This window comes from Lithobates pipiens, unplaced genomic scaffold, assembly GCF_037356315.1.
Source record: "Lithobates pipiens isolate NorthernLeopardFrog02 unplaced genomic scaffold, aLitPip1_a1.2 Scaffold_8, whole genome shotgun sequence".
NCBI classification, from domain to species: Eukaryota; Metazoa; Chordata; class Amphibia; order Anura; family Ranidae; genus Lithobates; species Lithobates pipiens.
In genome coordinates, this window is record NW_027507903.1 from 412,089,375 (window position 1) to 412,109,402 (window position 20,028).

Sequence of the window (20,028 nt, forward strand, 5' to 3'; positions counted from 1 at the left end):
GGACTTGGTCCGCCGGACCACAGTATGCCGGACTAGCACACTGACGAACGGATTGTCCGCTGAAAGCCAAGTCCGGCGGACAAATTTTGAGTCAAAACTACTTTCTAAGTCTGCTGGACTTTTATGATGAAAAAGTCCGCTGGAGCACCACACACGATTGAATGGTCTGGCGGACTATGTCCGCCGGACGATTCAATCGCGTACGCGGCATGACGCATGCTCTGAAGCAAGTACGAGAAGGAAGCTACTGGCTATTGAACTTCCTTTTTCTAGTCCCGTCGTACGTGCTGTATGTCATCGCGTTAGAAATCGCCAAACTTTCGGAGTGTCCGTGTGTAGCCAAGTCCGTTCCTTATAAAGTCCGGCGGATAGTTTGCCGGACCAAGTCCGCCGGACAATTTGATCGTGTGTACGCGGCATTAGACATATCTAACCTAGATCTGGTAGCGTGGGCTGACTCTGCCATGCTCACTGAGATTTTCGGGTGGAAACACCCTAGTACCAGGAGGTACTCATATATTTTTTACTCCTCTTCTACAATCAATTTGGCATTTTCTTTTTTGCCTTGTTATTTAGATGCCACAAATCTCTCAAAGTAATTCTCACCATACCCGTCTTCAAATAATGTTACAATTGTCTAAACAAATTCCCTCGCTTTTAGCACTATAATCCTGGTTGGGTGGCAGAGTCCACGGTTAAACTGTTGGTGACCGAACAACAAACTGCTTACCGGCCAACAAATTCAGACTCCTCCACCCCCTAAGTCATTTGGGATTCCTTTTAAGGCAGTCGCACGGGGCGCATATATTTCAGATATTAATACCGCTAGGGTGAATCGGGATCATAACATTCAGATGCTGCAAGATAGAGAAGTTAGCTGTGCACAATCTCATGCCGATCATCCCTCCCCAGCTTCTGTCTGCTTTGCAACAAGCATGGTGATATTTTGTTACTCCAATACCAAAATTGAACCCAATGCTCTATTCAACATCTGAAACATTGTTTTAACAAGGTAACAAGAATGACAAGGTATTGGGACACCTTTTTATGCACACTGTGATGGCCTGTATCCACTCTGCAGATAGTACCCTTCAGAATTCAGATGCAGGAGTTCTCCGGGCATTCGTGGACCTTTATAAAAACTTGTATTCCCCTCCCCCACCCTTGCTATAACCCTTCATTTTTTCCTAGACGCTCTTTGCCCTCTTTGAAAGCTCTGTCAGGTGCCCCGTTTACGGTTGAGGAGGCGTAGGCTGCAATTGACTTCTAACTGAAAATCTCCAGGCCCTGATGGGCTCCCCGTGGAGTGGTATAAACATTATGCTGAACTAGCCCCACGTCTATTGCACTCGTATACAGAATGCTTACGCACTCAATCTCTTCCTCCTTAGTTTTAAAAATCCCATATAGTATTTCTGGCTAAGCCTGATAAAAAAAAAAAAAACCCTTTACAATAGTCCTCCTATAGGCCTATTGTGTTTATCAACATTGACTTCAAAATTCTTACAAAAATGCTAGCCACTTGACAAAGGTGCTTCCTCTGCTGGTCATTGTGGATTAGACTGGCTTCATGCCTAATAAAACCACGGATTTTAATTTGCAAAGAGTTTTTACCCATACTGAATTGCACTTTGAACACCCTGACAACTGTGCTCTGGTCTTTATGGACCTGTCATGGGATGAGTACCTTAAATGCATTTATTTGCTATGTGAGTTGCCCAGTGGCAGCCATTAAAACGGGCAGTAGGGTGTCAGTTTTTCTCTATCGTTCATTGATGGACACGGCTCCTTTAATTCTTAACCCTTAGGGTTATCATGCCCCCTTCAGGAGAGGACTAGGCAGAACATGTAAAAACAGCAAGACTGCAGTCCCACTGGCTGCAGCCCCTCACCCTGCTTCCTGCAGCTCATTTTTTTTTTTTTTTTTTTTTTTTTTTCTCTTTTCTGCCTAGTGTACCTGAGGGGACCATTGGTCCTGGAACTTTTTCATTTTTTTTTTTTCTGCAATTTTTATCCTGTGATCTACAATCAACAGCTGAGCTGGGTGACAGGCTGGATAATATAGATCCTTGTAGTCTCCCCAGCCTGGCCATCGAGCGTGAGCAGACCCTAGCTATGCTCTGGGTCTGCCATGACATGCCCCTTCTCCAGGGGCAGGCGTTGAGCTATATGCTCCGGGACACACACATGACTGGGCTACTGCTGTCCATGTCAGCCACCCTCTACTGCTCTGGTGATGGGTCTGTGGTGGAATGCGTCCAGAAATCCTGACAGGAGGGGTAAGTACGGCTCCTCCGGCCTTGGCAGGATGGAGCAGCTGGACATTCCCTGGTAGGTCGACTAGGGGGGTCTCTTACTCTCCCTTTCCCCTAACCTTCATTCCTTCCTCCCCCTGCGGGGGCCGCTGTGTGACTGGGCATGAGGTGCGGTGTATGTACCTGGCCAGGGGGGGGGGCTGCGCTGGCTGTCGGGGTCCGCTCCTTTCTTTCCCTGCTTTTTTCCTTCACAGTGAGGTACTTGGGCTGTTTTCCATGAGGGGGGCCACCATGCGGGCAATGGTCATTTTGCTGAGGCCGCCGCCATTTCCCTGTAGCCTTATGCAGTTTATTTGCTGTCAGACATTTTCTAGAAGGTTCGGCGGCCATTTTCTTAGTGATTTTTTTTATTTATATATATATATATATATATATTTTTTTTTTTTCCCAGGTCTGACCAATAGGTCTGCGAATTAGTTTCATCAGGATACAAGATAATTCATTTCTTGTTCACCAAACAGATTTTTCCCTCCAACCTGCATCTGCTTCCTGCTCGTCGGGAAGCCCTGTTGGGGGAAGTACAGGATCTGCTGCTGCGTGGAGTGAAAGTACCTGTACCGACGCTGGAAAGGTTTCAGGGCTTCTACTCCAATCCCTTTTTGGGGACTACAAACAAAGGGGTACGTCCAATTCGGGACTTGAAGGCCTTCAACAGATTTGTGAAGGTGCAAAGGTTCAGGATGGAATCCGTTTGCTCCGTGGTTGCTGCACTCCATCAGGGGGACTTCCTGGCATCCTTGGATATCAAGGATGCGTAATTACAGGTGCCCATATGCCTCAGGCATCAGAGGTTTCTGCGATTTGCAGTCTGGGTAGAGCACTACCAGTTTGTGGCTCTCCCTTTTGGCCTGGCGTCAGCACCCGAGTCTTCACCAAGGTGTTAGCTCCAATTCTGGCATTGTTATGGCAACGTGGGATCGCAATTGTGGGTTACCTAGACGACCTCCTTCTGAGAGCAGCTTCCGCCTCAGAATTAAGGGAGGATGTAGCGATCACCATAGAGATTCTCCAGGAGTTTGGGTACTGAACCTAAAGAAGTCGGTGTTTAGTGCCGACTCAAAGCCTGGAGAACCTGGGCTTACTTCTGGACTCCTCTGAAGCTAGAGTTTTTCTCCCTTCACTGCAGCTTGAAGAGTCTGCAGCTTGTCTGAAGTTGTTGGTGAACCGCAGGTGGTCGTCGCTGCGCTTCTGCATGCGAGCTCTGGGTCTCATGGTAGCCACTTTTGAAGCGGTACCGTACGCTCAATTTCACACTCGAGTCCTGCAAAAGGAGATTTTTTTTTTTGTTAAAATTGGAAAAATATCCGTTATCCCTGGATTGTCAAATTCGGGTGAGCCAGCTAGTAAGGGATTCCCTTCTCTGGTGGCTGAGGTCTCCGGCCCTTCGGTCCAGAAGATTGTTCCTTACTCTCGATTAGACGGTGATCACAACGGACGCCAGCCTGACCGTTTGGGGGGAGTTTTGGGCGCAGTCGGCCCAGGGCCTTTGGTCGCGGGAAGAATCTCAACTGCCGATCAATGTGCTCGAGCTTCGGGCAATCAGGCGGTGACTCTCCACATGGTCAAGGAGCTTACAGGGGCGTCCGGTCAGGATCCAGTCGGACAACACCATGGCAGTGACATATGTCAACCATCAAGGAAGAACAAGGAGCTCGACTGCAGCAAGGGAGGTCGCTCACATCCTCCAGTGGGCAGAGCAGCACGTGCTGGCCCTGTTGGCCATATACATTCCGAGCGTAGAAAACTGGCAGGCGGACTACCTAGTCGTCAGATGCTGGACCCAGGGGAATAGTTGTTGAATCCGGATGCATTCTCTCTCCCCTTTGCCTAAATTGGGGCACACCAGAAGTGGATCTCTTGGCTCAATCGGAAGTTGCAGAGGTCTGTGTCCAGGACAAGCGACCCCTGGGCGGATGCATCAGACACGTTAGTGGCTCTATGGGGGCAAGGAAGTCCTCTTCTCGGAACATTTACCATCGTACATGGAAGGCTTACATCTCCATGTGTACGGAGATGGGATGGCGTCCGCACACATACTCAGTTTCCAGGATCCTGCTGTTTTTTGCAGCGAGGAGTGGATCAGAAACTTGCCTTAGGCACCATCAAGGGGCAGATATTAGCTTTGGCTGTCTTTTTCCAATGTTCCTTGGCAACTTACTCATTGGTGAGTACTTTTGTGCAATGGGTTTGACACGTAGTCCCTCCGGTTTGACCACTGCTACCTCCGTGTGATCTGAGTCTGGTGCTATCGGCGCTTCAGAAACTGCTGTTTGAAAACATTAGGGAGATTCTCTTGTTAACTCTTTCTCAGAAAGTAGTCTTTCTAGTGGCTATTCCATTTGCCAGGAGGGTTTCTGAGTTGGCGGCCTTGTCATGCAAGTCTCCCTACCTGGTCATCCACAAGGATAAGGCTGTGCTACGTCCACAGCTTTTTTTTTTTTTTCCCTTCCAAAGGTGGTTTTGGCATTTCAGCAAAATGAGGCCATTGTGTTACCATCCCTATGTCCTAAGCCGACGCATCCAAAAGAAGTTGCTTTTACATTCCCTGGACATGGTCCGGGCTCTACGGGTGTGTCTGTCTGCTACGGCTCCATTCCGGAAGTCAGACTCTCTCCCCCATTGGCTGTTCTGAAGAAAAGTCTGGTGGTCTCGTCGACCACCATTTCTCAGTGGTTCAGGCCTATGCCTTTAAAGGGGTGGATGCCACCTTTTTCCTGTCATGGCTCATTCCACCAGGGCAATTGGAACGAGATCAAGTGTCTGGCTGCCATGTATGTAAGGCAGTGACTTGGTCGTCCATTCACACTTTCACTAAATTCTACAAAGTTGATATAAGCGCATCTTCGGATGCTTGCTTTGACCGCAAGGTTTTGCAGACGGCTGTGTAGGTTGCAATTCACACTTTCAATAAGTTACAAGTTTGTTGTGAACGCATCTTTAGATGCATAAGTTGGCCGCAGGTTTTGATGGCGGACGTTTAAGGTGGCAACTCCTCTGTTGAATTGTTCCTCTTGTTGTGGGTGAAGTTATTTTTTGCTGTTTCCACTTGTTGTGTTTTGACACTGCTTGGGGACGTCCCTAAGGTCAAGAATTAAAGGAGCTGTGTCCGTCAATGAACGATAGAGAAAATAGGGTTTTTGTACTTGCCATAAAATCCTTTTCTCTGGAGTTCATTGACGGACACAGCACCCACCCCTCCCTTTTATGTTTGTGCTGCTTTTTGATTAACTGAGCTGCAGGGTGGGGGGATATCTCAAGTGCGACCTCCCCCTGGGCAGTGAAGTCTTGCCGTTTTTACATGTGCTGCCTAGTCCTCTCCTGAAGGTGGCGTGATAACCCTAAGGTCAAGAATTAAAGGAGCTGTGTCCGCCAATGAACACTAGAGAAAAGGATTTTACGGTGAGTACAAAAATCCTATTTTTCCACTCAGGCAGGGCACTAGACGGGGCTGCCCATTGTCTCCTAGGCTGTTGACCCTTATGATGGAACCTATCACCCTTGCACTACGTACCTCAACTTCGCTCTGCGGTATCTGGGTGGCTAGCCTTGAGAAATGAACAGCTCTCTATGTGAATGATGTGCTGTTCCTACAGGACCCTGAGGTGTCTATACCATCTCTGCCGTAGCCATCCTAGACCACATGACCTCTCTTTACAGGTTTATGTGGGACCTGGCATAAGTCTATAGTTCTCCCTCTTTTGTGGAAGCAATTTAACTAGGTCCTCTAATGCCCCCCCAGATATACATTTGGGTATCCCAAATTTAAATATTTAGGTATCCATATTACTAGCTCAGTATCGGAATTCATCTGACTCTTTCACCCCATTTCTTGCCCTTTTTAAACTTAAAACATGTCTGGAGAAATCTTCCCTTCTCATTGATTGGGAAAATAAATTTAGTTAATATAGAGAAATGATAGTAAAAACTTAATTTTTATCAGGAACTCCCCTGTGGATTCCCAAAACTGTTTTCAAGTCCCAATATAGACTGCTTACTAACTTCCTTTGGCAGAGGTCTATGGATCCCAGGATCCGTCTCAATGTTTTACAACAACCTTGGAAGGAGGGCACTCACAAATTTTTATAAATATTGTTTAGCTGGCCAATTCGTAATTGTGCATAGGGGGCTAACATGCCCCTTGGAAGAGTTAGCTGTAACCCTTGAAGCAGCTGCTATGGGTTCTTTTGAAGCACTGACCTGTTTAGTGCACAGAGGTCCTCACCTGTGAGATTTCCCCGCACCCAAACCAGTTCCATGCGTCCGATCCTCCAGAGCTATCGGGTAACCCATGGGTCAGAGTTTGTAGGGGCGTTTCCTATGCCCCCTCTTGCCCCTATATGGAAGAACCTAACTCCTCCCATTTTTATGTATGAGAATCCAGTACTGTGTGCTAAATATGGGATCAATAAATTAGGTAATATTACTCATAATGCACGTTAAAATCCTTAAAGCCTCGTATTCCCTGCCAAACTTCAAATTTTTCCACTGTTTACAAAAACAGCATGCCTACCACTCTGAATTTGGCTCTGCCCAGGTCTCCTTTCTGTCCTTCTGAATTAAAGTCCATGTTGGGGGATGATGATGATCTTCTTAAACCAGTCTACCATTTAATAAATACTTGTTCCCCCGAAACAACAAATGCTGCAAACTTGCAGAATGATTTGTACATCCTCTGTATCTGATATTGATAATGAGGATTGGGAGGATGTGTGGGGGACCCCCTAGGGTTGATCTTGCCTACTACAATATACATATATTGTATTAGGTGAATATACATAGCGTGTACCTAACCTCAGCTAAACTGGCCAAAATGTTCAGAGATTGCTCCTTTTCATGCTGGTGCTGCTCCATTCCTGGAGCAAACTTTATGCACATCTTTTGGGATTGCCCGCGCATACAAGCATATTGGACAGATGTCCTTCAGTGTATTCAAACCATTACCACTATTCGCCTCAGGCCTTCTTTTTAAGTTTAGTGGACGGATTGGTTCCCACTAGAGCTATATGTACTCTCCTTGCCTTACTGTTTTATACCAGAAAACCTATAAATTCTTTGTTGAAAGAAAGTTGCCACACCCTCTGTGGATGCCTGGAAAGCCCTAGTGAACAAGGCACTACCCCTTTTATAAGGCAATTTGCACTAGTAGAGGCTCTAAAGTTTTGGGGAGGATAGTTTGAGTCTTCTCATATCTGCATCAAAATTGTAAAATATTCTCTTTCCCTCGCCCCCCCCCCCCCCCCACTTTTTTTTTTTTCTTTTTAGTTGTATATCTGACTGTATGTAGTTGTGTGTTTTTCTGCAATTGAATTGAAAGACAATAAAAATTTTCAAAAAAATAAAAAAGTTCTGCTTTTATAACCACTTTAAACCCCTTTATGAATTTCAAGAAGTTCCATGAAGAATCTGCAGGATCATTCACAGCATTCTTTTGGGCAGAATGCTTGCCATACCCTTATTTCCTGAACACCGATATTACCTTTGCCTGGCCTCTTCTAGATTGTCCTTCTCTTGCAAGGTTCCATTTATATTGTCACTGGCTATAGCAGTAAGACGCTTGGAAGGCTAACGGATACAAACAAACCCAAGGATAAACCAAGCAAAAAAACCAAGCTTTACTTACCACCAGCCCACAGACAACCAGATAACCTGTCTAACCGTATGCGTTAAAAACAGGGGTTTAGTCTGCAGACATTTGCAAATGCATGCGTAAGCCACAGAGCCGCGCCAAGGCACCCCAATATCTGTGGTACCTAACACTAACTTATAAGTGTCCCCACAGTGGAGGCACATGCATTCTGATGGATAGGTGAAAGCATGTGGACTGAAGGGGAGCCATCCCTTCTTAAAGGTACAGGAGCACACTGAACACCCAGCACAATGGCAACACGGGTGTAAGGTATACCATCATACCTGAGAAACATATTAATGTAAAGCAGAAGAATCCCACCCTCGTCATTTATTCTATGGATCGTTTGCTTGTGCTTCCTACAGTTGGGGTTGTATCAAAAATTTGACCTTGAATACCTGAAAGGTTATATATAGTTAAATAGTAGTTAAGGTTGACTAAAGACATCAGTCCATCCAGTTCAACCTGTGTGGGTGTAAGTATTATGTCCCTACCATTTCCCGTACACCTGAATATTGTGTTATATAAGATGTCCAGCTAAGGATTTTTTGAAATTGGCTACATTACCCACTGCAGCCACCAGTTGTGGAAGGGGTTTCCACGTTCTTACAGCTCTAACAGTAAAAACCCCATACGCAGTTTAAGGGTGACATTTTTCTTGTCTAACTTCATTGAGTGGCCACGTGTCTTCATAGGTGATAGGCCATTAAGATATATTTTTATATTGCTATCATATCTCCTCTTAAGCATCTCTTCTCCAGGGAGATTAAGTTTAATGCTTGTACTCTTTCCTCATAACAGAGATCCTCCAACCCTCTTATTAGCTTTGTTGCCCTTCTCTGGACTTGTTCTAGTACAATTTTTTTTTTTTTTCCTCAGTTTAGACCGATGTGTATTCTTCTACATATTTTTGGTAAAAAAAAAAAAATCTCAATAAGCGTATATTGATTGGTTTGCGCAACATTTATCGTGTCTACAAAATGGGACAGTTTTATGGCATTTTTATTTATTTATTTTTTATTAGTAATAGCGGCGATCTGCTGATTTTTATCATGACTGCAACATGGTGGACACTTTAACACCATTGTCATTTATACAGCGATCAGTGCTATAAAATTGCACTGATTACTGTGTGAATGTCACTGGCAGTGAAGGGGTTAAGTGTGTCCTAGGGAGTAATTCTAACGGGACAGTGATCACTGCTCTCAATGACAGAGAGCAGTGATCTCTGTCATGAAACTAGGCAGAATGGGGAAATGCTTTGTTTACAAAGGTATCTCCTCATTCTACCTCTCCGTGACACTATCGCAGGCACCCCTGGGGAGAACGCCCGCAGTGCCGCTTCTTAAAGGGGACATACCTGTACTCCCTTTTGCCCACCCGTGCCATTCTGCCATATTGTCGCGCAGTGGGCGGGAAGCAGTTAAGCAGTGCAAATACACTTTTTTTTTTTTTTTTTTTTTTTTCAGCCGTCACTTATCGCAGGAACACAGTTTGTATTTGCATCAACTTAGAGGTCAATTTAAATAAGGTCACTGTATCTTATTTATCACTTTGGCAGCACCATTTTCCTTTTTAATTTGCATACGTTTAGTCCGATGCGGAACCCTTTTTGGTGTTGTCAGAATGCTTACATTTTCCCAATGTCTGGATTCCACTTAAATGATTATATTGTTTTATCCTCCTTGTGTCCTTCTAAAGGCCCTAGGGCAGTGATGGTGAACCTTGGCACTCCAGATATTTTGGAACTACATTTCCCACGATACTCAACTACACTGCAGAGTGCATTGGAAATGTAGTTCCAAAACGTGGGTGGCCAAGATTGGCCATCACTGACCTAGGGCAACAGTTCTCACTGGATTTTGTGTGGCCTCAATCAGAAACTCGCACTATTTTTGTTTTGTCTCATGTGGCAAAATAGGGTTCGTCTGTCACTGTTCATGCTCGGAAGGTAGATTGCAGAAAAACACAGACCATTTTTCAAGCCTAAGCTTTCTAGGGGAAGGAGCCACGGTTTCCGATTAAAGCTCATTCTTCTAGATATATATTGGCAAGTTTTGGGCGCTTCAACATCAAGCTTCTGTTTATACATGTTTGTTAGGCAGCTACCTGGTCTTCTGTCCATAGTTTTTGCTAAGTTTTACCGAGTGGATGTTCAGACTTCAGCTGCTGCTAGCTTTGGCTGAAACGTTGCAGGCCGTTTAACTTTCATTTTCTTGAGGGTTTGTTGGCTGTTTTGTGTTTTTTGTTTTATTTTATTTTATTTTTTAAATTGCCTATAATTATCCTTCCCCATTACTGATTTATGATGTCCTTTTCATTGTGATATAAAGTTCTGTGTAATGCTCTATTCGAGAGAAAGTATTTGGAGTACAGGACCCTCCCCTCTGAAGATCACAAGATAGGAATGGTTATATGGGGGAGTGTTTAAAGTGATTGTAAAGGCTCGTTTAAAAAAAACAAAACAAATATGTTATACTCGCCTCCTCTGAGCAGTTGGTTTTGCACAGATAGTAGCCTATATCCTACTTTTCTTGGGTCCCTCTTTGCTGCTCCTAGCCTGCGAGCTCTGTGTATCCATTCAGACATGGAGCCCTGACCTGACCCTGCCCCCTCTCTCCCCTGATTAGCTGGCTGACTTTGACAGCTGCGGGTGCCAATGGCGCTGTTTCTCTGTTTCAGCTAATCAGGAGGAGTGTCCTGGATGGCTGAGGGGAGTGTGGACATCGCTGGAAAGAGAAGGGGCTCAGTTAATTGGGGGGGCGTGTGCTGGGGGAGCTGCTACACACAAGTGTGTGTTTGTTTTTTTGTTTGTGGTTTTTTTTGTTTGTTTGTGTTTTTTTTTGTTTGTTTGTGTTTTTTTTGTTTGTGTTTTTTTGTTTGTGTTTTTTTTTTTGTTTGTGTTTTTTTTTTGTTTGTGTTTTTTTTTTTTTGTTTGTGTTTTTTTTGTTTGTGTTTTTTTTTGTCTTTATGCATAGAATGTTTTAAGATAAAACAACCTTCTGCCTTTACAACTCCCTTTTAAAGCTGTGAGTGGCTTTGCTAATATCCAATATGTTATAGTTTAAAGTTCTGTGCCCTGCATTCTACTCCAAGAAAGATTCTACAAGTCCCTTAAACAAAAAAAAAAAAATTCCTTCTTGCGTTCATCTATGCTTCCTATCCAGCAGAAAGAGAGTGTTGATTTTATATGTAAAGTATTGAATTATGAAAAATTGTATAGCAACTCATAACAGGGGTTATTTACGAAAGGCAAATCCATGTTGCACTGCAAGTGCACTTGGAAGTAAAGTCACTGTAGATCCGAGGGGGACATGCAAGGAAAATAAAAATAAAAAAACAGCATTTTAGCTTCCACGTGATTGGATGATAATAGTGCTTCCCCTTATATTTAGAGTGACTGCACTTCCAAGTGCACTTGCAGTGCAAATTGGATTTGCCTTTCGTAAATAACCCCCATAGTGTCAAATAGACTTTGTACAATTAACCGTGTCCATCTTCATAGTCCTACCTCCACTTTCCAGGTGCTCTGGGCATCTAAATATGACTACAGCTTAATGCCCCATTCACACAATGACATGCACTGCCAAGCAGAGTGCATACAAGTGTTTCTTTTGTTTTTGCTACTTGTGCACTACATTCATTATTTATTTCAATGGGTTGCCCTGCACATGCATATGCAGCAATGTAGCTGAGGTACATCTTTCTATTTTTATTGATTTAAAAAAAAAAAGTGTGGGGACAGCAATGGTATTGTAAAATTAATCAATTGGCACAAAATTAGTCAAACAGAAAAAATGAAGCAGCTGTGCACTCGGGGTCAATCAACCAAAATCCCAGAAGCGTAATTATAAATAGAATTAGTGCAGCGCGATAACATTGATTGAATACATTCATCTATTAAAGTTCATGTAGTAGAGTTCCCAAAGCGATGAGCACTCGTGAATCATATTCGTATCGATAACAACGTGCGGAACTTCCCCCATTAGTATCACTAGCCGCTCACCTCTGATAGTGGACCAACTGAATTAACAGGTCAATTACGCCTTCCCATAAACGTTCAATTCCAAATCGCTCGATAAGGTTACCACCGTCAGTATATGCAGATATCAAGCAATTCAATTTCCAATCATGTGCAGATGAAATTAGTAGACAGGAATTGAATATATAATTGAGACAGATGTTTACACAATTTATTGTGTAAAGATTCTCAACTCCTTTGCTAATTTTTTTTTTTTTCTTGAACGTTCCTGGGGTTGGTAACCTAAATTTGAGTTGTATATAACTTAGAAAAAAACTTTCTTATATAGGTGGCATTTTTGAGGCACAACATCACAAAAACATTCATGTACAAATCATTATATTATCAAAAATGAAGAGACTTTTTATACACGAAGATATACACTCATCGGCCACTTTATTAGGTCTCTCTTGCTAGTACCGGGTTGGACCTCACGATGCCTTCAGTTCGGTCTTAATTCTTTGTGGCATAGATTAAACTAGGTGTTGGAAACATTCCTCAGTGATTTTGGTCCATAGTGACATGATAGTATCACGCAGTTGCTGCAGATTTGTTGGCTGCCATGATACGAATCTCCAGCTCCACCACATCCCAAAGGTGCTCTATTGGATTGAGATCTAGTGACTGGGGAGGCCATTGGAGAACAGTGAACTCATTGTCATGTTCAAGAAACCAGTTTGAGATGATTTGAGCTTTGTGACATGGTGCATTATCCTGCTGTAAGTAGCCATCAAAAGATGAGTACACTGTAGTCATAAAGGGATGGACATGGTCAGCAACAATACTCAGGTAGGCCATGGCGTTTAAACGATGCTTAATTTTTACTAAGGGGCCCAAAGTGTGCCAAAAAAAATCCTCCACACCATTACATCACTACCACCAGCCTGAACCGTTGATACAAGGCAGGATGAATCCATGCTTTCAGGTTTACACCAAATTCTGACCAGGCCATCTGAATGTCGCAGCTGAAATCGAGACTCGCTAAACCAGATGTTTTTTCCAATCTTCTATTGTCCTGTTCTTAGCTGACAGGAGTGGCACCCGGTGTGGTCTTCTGCTACTGTAGCCCATCTGCTTCAAGGTTGATGTGTTGTGCATTCAGAGATGGTATTTTTCATACCTTGGTTAAATTGCTTTTCTATCATCTCAAACCAGTCTGCCCATTCTCCTCTGACATCAACAAGGCATATTCATCCACACAACTGCCACTTACTGGATATTTTCTGTTTTTCTGAATACTCTGTAAACGCTAGAGATGATTGTGCGTGAAAATTCCAGTAGATCAGCAATTTTTTTAAATACTCAAATTGGTCTGTCTGGCACTAACCACAATGCCTTGTTCAAAGTCACTTAAATCTCCTCCCCCCCCCCCCCCCCCATTCTGATGCTGGATTTGAACTTCAGCAAGCCATCTTCACCATGTCTAGATGGCTAAATGCTTTTGACTTGCTGCCATGTAATTGGCTGATTAGCAATTTGTGTTACCAAGCAATTGATCAGGTGTACCTAATAAAGTGGCAAGTGAGTGTATAAAGTCACAAAAGAGCACATAACAAATATGCTCTATTGTGACTTTATATATCCTAGTGTATAAAGAGTTTCTATACATTTTAATTATATATATATATATTTTTATAAATTATTTGTATTTTGATGTTTTTCTGATGTGCTTCAAAAATCCTGCCTATATGAGGTTTTTTTTTCAGCGTTATGTATTTATGATATAAGGGTGTTGCGTATAAATCCAACAAATAGAGATTTTGAATTGATTGCTATAGATTGCTGCAATGTATTCTTTACTCCTTTCATTGTTTATTAAGCTGCAGTTGCCGTTTTCTACGGTATGTCTGTGTTGAAATTTGAAAGATTATCTGAACAAGTTTCTCAAAAAATTAAGTACTATATTTTGATTGCGTAGAAAGCGTATACCAGTGCTCAGTCCTATGTATATTTCACAATGTTTTATTGTAATTTCCTGTGCAGTTTAGTGACATGCATTGAAAATGAGAGCCATTGAGCCTAGCATTCACGTTCTTTCAACACATCACAAACTCATTAGCATGCGTTGGATGGAACTAGGTTGAAACACATCTGAAAAGCATACGCACTCACAGTGTATTTTTTTTGTACTAGTCCATAACAAATAAGTGTGTTCATTGCACCCTAAGCTAGGAGTTTGTGTATAACTTACGGCAGCTGACTACATTACTGAATTTGTGTACAATTCCAAGTTTTTCCCATAGGTGGCACTGAAGCTATCATTAAAGCAGCATATGAATTGTGAAGTTTCAGACAGTGGCTTGAGTGGAATTTTATAGGAGTGATTTACTAATGGTGTCATTTTTACCCAGGCAGGGTGTACTTGACTTCATTTAAAAGGTCTAATTTGCTCAAGGGGAATCAAATAAAAAAAAAAAAAAAAAAAGCCAGAAACTTCTAAACTGAACTGGCTGCTTGCCAGTTCATTGGGCCACTGTAAAGATAAGTCATTCACTAAATAATCTCCCATGCATTTTTTAAAATCCAGAACTGTTATGGTTGAGGTGATGTGTTAGCGATATTCGGGCAAATCATGACTGTGAAAGCTGTATATTCTGATATGTTTTGTCTTCACAGATACTGTAGTTTACCTACTACTAATCCCTACTAATTGCAAAATAATGCAAACCTAATGACAACTGTGTGAAAAGAAAAACAAGACCGTCTCAGAGATCATCACATTCAACACACTGCTAGTGTTGTGTGCCCCCCACCACTGTGTATAGTTCCTCACACTGCCCCCCTACATAATTACTATGTAGTTGCAGGAGGAACCACAGTGCAGATGCATCCATCCAAAATTCCTGCTAGTATATTCGATTTTAAGATTCTTTGGGCATTGTTGCTTTGCAAAACATAGATTCCATGAAATGACCGAGGTAAGTGTAAACACGCTTCTTTTTATAGGTGCACTTTGGTTTACTTTTTATTTTGGCATCATCAGTCACTTAAGCAATAAAAAAAATATATACTTTTCATTATTGTTCATTTAGGGACACTAGATTCAGTTATTCTGATACACTTGGGCTATACTGCCACCTACAGAAGCATCTTAACACTGGCAAAGAAAAAAAGGCTGTTGGCCAATCAGGTATAACCCCTCCTTCTCCCAACACTTTTCTTCAAGCGGTTGTAAGTTGCAGCTGTTAAAAACATGGAATACCTACCTTAGAATGAAGCCCTCCCATGGTGCGCTGTCACCGCTGAGAAGGCTGACCTATTCCCCTTTTTTTGGGGGATCACGTGCTTTGGCTGTGTGATTGGCCGGTGCCAAGATGACGTCAGTACCATAGATGTGCACGGTTCCGGTACAAAGTTCTGAAGGTCCAGGCAAGGTATGCTGGACATTCAGTGTGCATGCGCCAGTGATATCACTGGCTGCATGCAGGGTGAATATCTCCTAAATGGTGCACATTTAGGAGATATTAATTTTACCTACAGGTAAGCCTTTTACCTGTAGGTAAAAATAACAAATTGTACTACCTCTTTTAATGTTTTGTTAGTGTCCTAGGAGGAAGGACGGGTGCTTTTTTTCCGTTACTGAGACGAGTTTACCTTTTTTTTTTTTCAATGAAGACTTTATGCAGATATCCAGATTAATGCTTCCTCCGCAATGCCCTAAAGTGATTGATTGTAAAGGCTAGTTTTTTTTTTTTGTTTGTTTGTTATATAAAAAAAAAACATGTTGTACTTGCCTCCTCTGTGCAGTCCTCCTTTTCTCGGGTCCCTCTTTGTTGCGCCTAGCCCCTCTCTTCTATGGGTGCCCCTCAGCCAGCAGCTTGCTACATGGTGCACCCAAGCCGAGTCAGTGCTCCGCGTATCCATGCAGACACGGAGCCCCGATCTAGCCCGCCCCCTCTCTACCCGTATTGGCTGACTGACTTTGACAGCCGTAGGAGCCAATGCCGCTGCTGCTCTGTCTCAGCCAATCAAGAGGAGTGTAGTGGGTGGCTGAGGGGATTGTGGACATCGCTGGAGAGAGAAGGAGCTCAGGTAGGTAATTGGGGGGTGCTGGGGAGGCTGCGACACACAGAAGACTTTTTTATCTTAATGGATAGAATGCATCAAGATAAAAAACCTTCTGCCTTTACAACCCCTTTTAAGGGTTGTATCTGGACCCTGCCGACCCCAGGGTTGCCTAGAACTTGACATTAAGGGTACTGTGTTGGCCACAGAGTATTTCTTGATCCAAAGCCCAACCTCTGGTGTCACTTGGCCTTTATAGACTGTTAATGCGTACACTATATAGGCTGAGCATTGGAGGCTACTGCTTTATGTTGAACGTCACTATTACTCCCATGCTTCCTCTGTCTCTTTGTTTTGTAAAAAGATTGGTTTGTGCAAAAGTTATGGCGTTTAAAAAAAATAGAGGATATATTTATGGCATTTTTATTTATTTTTACTTGTAATGGCGGTGATCAGCAATTTTTAGAGGGACTATGATATTGCAGCAGACAGATCGGACACCTAGCTGCCATTTTTGACACTTTTTTTTGGGAGCCAGTGACATTATTATAGTGATCAGTGCTAAAAAATATGCACTGACATTGTACTAATGACAGGGAAGGAGTTAACATCAGGGGCGATCAAAGGGTTAAGTATATTCCCTAATTGTGCTTTCTTACTGTGAGGGGGATGGGTTCACTGCATGGACACTGTGATCTGTGTTCCTGTTTAGCAGGAACACAAGATCAGTGTCCATGCCTGACAGCATGGCGGTCTGCTTGTTTACATCAGCAGACCACTGTTCTGTCTCTGTGGGGAGTGATTGGCTCCCCCTGAGGCCAATAAACAGGTGATCGTGCCTCTGGCGACACGCGCATCCCCCAGTAGTTACTGAACAAAAATCACGTACAGGTGCGTGATTTTGCACAATAGAGCCGCCTTGCCGCAGCTCCGGACCAGGCAAACTTCAAGGGAAACCCCATCCAAGTTGGACTCGAGATTGGACTAAACCTAGTAATGAAGGCAAATTGCCTATGTGCTAATAAATTGTAGCAATATGTAAAAAGATTGGATAAAGACAGGCACCTTAGGGTCTGAAGTGTATGGTCTCTTGTGGTAATGTTGGCATGGCAGGTCGCAAGAGAAAAAAGTGGGCGTCTTCCACTCCATATATGTAAAAAATTGTGACTTGGCATGTCCACAGTAATAAGCCTCCATCCTTGGCTATAGAGAATAAAATCAAAGGAGAAAAAAATTGTACTTTTTTTCTTTTTTTTTTCCTTTTTTAATTTTATTTCTCTTGGCTCAACCTTAGGGGCCCAGTACAATCGCAAACCTTGGGTCTCTAAATCCACTAAAGCTAGCCATGCATTTAATCTTTTTTTCTCGAATCGCCTTTCCGGACAACCCCGGAGAGAGTGTAGCTCCACCTTCTTCTCAGGAAACACATGCCCACTTTAAAAACTCCTCCTCTTCCACCATGGTTTCAGTTGTTGTGTTTCCTCCATGGTAGAAGCATGTGCCTGGAACCAGGGAAGGTACACTCTCTCTGGGGGGAGAGCAGGCTTAGGCCGCGTACACACGCGCGGACTGTTTGCCCAACCTTGTTCGTCAAACAGTTTCGGCAAACAGTCCGCTCAAAATTTGCATGAGCGGACTTGCCCACACACGAGCGGACTGTTTCAGCGAACTGTTTGCCAAACAGTTCGCTCAACTTTTGAAATGAACGGACTCGCCCACGTAAGGAGGAGGCAAATCCGCCCATTTCGAGCGCGTGTACAGGTAGGCGGGGCCCGCGAAGGAGACGTCGCGGGCTCCGCCGCCTGGAATGGGCTTAAAGGGGAACCCCAACGCCGAAAAAAATCGGCGTGGGGGTTCCCCCAAAGTCCACACCAGACCCTTGTCCGAGCACGCTACCCGGCCGGCCAGGAAAGGGGGGCGAGCGAGCACGCCCCCCTCCTGAGCCGTACCAGGCCGCGTGCCCTCAACATGGGGGGTGCCTTAGGGAAGGGGGGGCCGCGCGGCCCCCCCACCCCAAAGCACCTTGTCCCCATGTTGATGAGGACAAGGGCCTCTTCCCGACAACCCTGGCCGTTGGTTGTCGGGGTCTGCGGGCGGGGGGGCTTATCGGAATCCGGGAGCCCACCTTTAAGAAGGGGGCCCCCGGATACCGGCCCCCCACCCTATGTGAATGAGTATGGGGTACAATGTACCCCTACCCATTCACCTGTGAAATAAAGTACAAAAAAAAACACAACACAGGGGAAAAAATATTTTATTGCACAGCTCCGGGGGTCTTCCGTCTTCGGGGGTCTTCTCGCCGGACTCCTCCGCTATCTGTGTGTAGCTCTTTTACTAGCGGAGGAGTCCGGCTTTCTTCCTCCCCGCCGCCGGCCTCTTCTCCCGACTTCGGGGGTCTTGTCCCCCTCTTCGGTTCTTCTGCCGGGCCACCGCGCCTTCTTATAGCTCTTTTACAGGCGGTGGCCCGGTCTTCTGTCGCCGCTGCCTTCCGTTCTTCTGTCGCCGCCTTCGGTTCTTCTGCCGGGCCACCGCGCCTTCTTGTAGCTCTTTTACAGGCGGTGGCCCGGTCTTCTGTCGCCGCTGTCGTCGCCTTCCGTTCTTGTTCTTCTTCTTGTTCTTCTTCTTCTTCTTCTTCTCCTGGAGATGTTGACTCGACGAGCTCTCCGGCCGGAATGCCAGGGACACGCTCCGCTGCCACTTATATAGTGACAATGGGGCGGTGTCACATGGTATATGTCACATGGTGACCCCGCCCCCTTACGATGTCATAGTCCCCATGTGACATCAACCCATGTGACCAACCCATGTGACATATACCATGTGACACCGCCCCATTGTCACTATATAAGTGACCGCACAGCGCGGCTCTGGCATTCCGGCCGGAGAGAGCGACGTGTCAACATCTCCTGGAGAAGAAGAACAAGAAGAAGAAGAAGAACGGAAGGCGGCGGCGGCGACGGCGACAGCGACAGCGGCGACAGAAGACCGGGCCACCGCCTGTAAAAGAGCTACAAGAAGGCGCGGTGGCCCGGCAGAAGAACCGAAGGCGGCGACAGAAGAACGGAAGGCAGCGGCGACAGAAGACCGGGCCACCGCCTGTAAAAGAGCTACAAGAAGGCGCGGTGGCCCGGCAGAAGAACCGAAGAGGGGGACAAGACCCCCGAAGTCGGGAGAAGAGGCCGGCGGCGGGGAGGAAGAAAGCCGGACTCCTCCGCTAGTAAAAGAGCTACACACAGATAGCGGAGGAGTCCGGCGAGAAGACCCCCGGAGCTGTGCAATAAAATATTTTTTCCCTGTGTTGTGTTTTTTTTTGTACTTTATTTCACAGGTGAATGGGTAGGGGTACATTGTACCCCATACTCATTCACATAGGGTGGGGGGCCGGTATCCGGGGGCCCCCTTCTTAAAGGTGGGCTCCCGGATTCCGATAAGCCCCCCGCCCGCAGACCCCGACAACCAACGGCCAGGGTTGTCGGGAAGAGGCCCTTGTCCTCATCAACATGGGGACAAGGTGCTTTGGGGTGGGGGGGCCGCGCGGCCCCCCTTCCCCAAGGCACCCCCCATGTTGAGGGCACGCGGCCTGGTACGGCTCAGGAGGGGGGCGCGCTCGCTCGCCCCCCTTTCCTGGCCGGCCGGGTAGCGTGCTCGGACAAGGGTCTGGTGTGGACTTTGGGGGAACCCCCACGCCGATTTTTTTCGGCGTTGGGGTTCCCCTTTAAGCCCATTCCAGGCGGCGGAGCCCGCGACGTCTCCTTCGCGGGCCCCGCCTACCTGTACACGCGCTCGAAATGGGCGGACTTTCCGAGCGGGAACAGTTTGCTCATTTCGAAAGTAGCCTACACACGGGCGGACTGTTCGCTCAAACACAGTTTCAGCGGAGAGTTTTTCGGAATTTCCGAAAGACTTTGTCCGTCCAACTGTCCGCTGAAAGCCCACACACGGGCGGACTGTCCGCCCAAACACTGTTCAGCGGACAAGGTTGGGCGAACAGTCCGCCCGTGTGTACGCGGCCTTACTGGTGGCTGTTAGCTGTTTTTTTTTTTCAGGTGGCCTACCAGCAG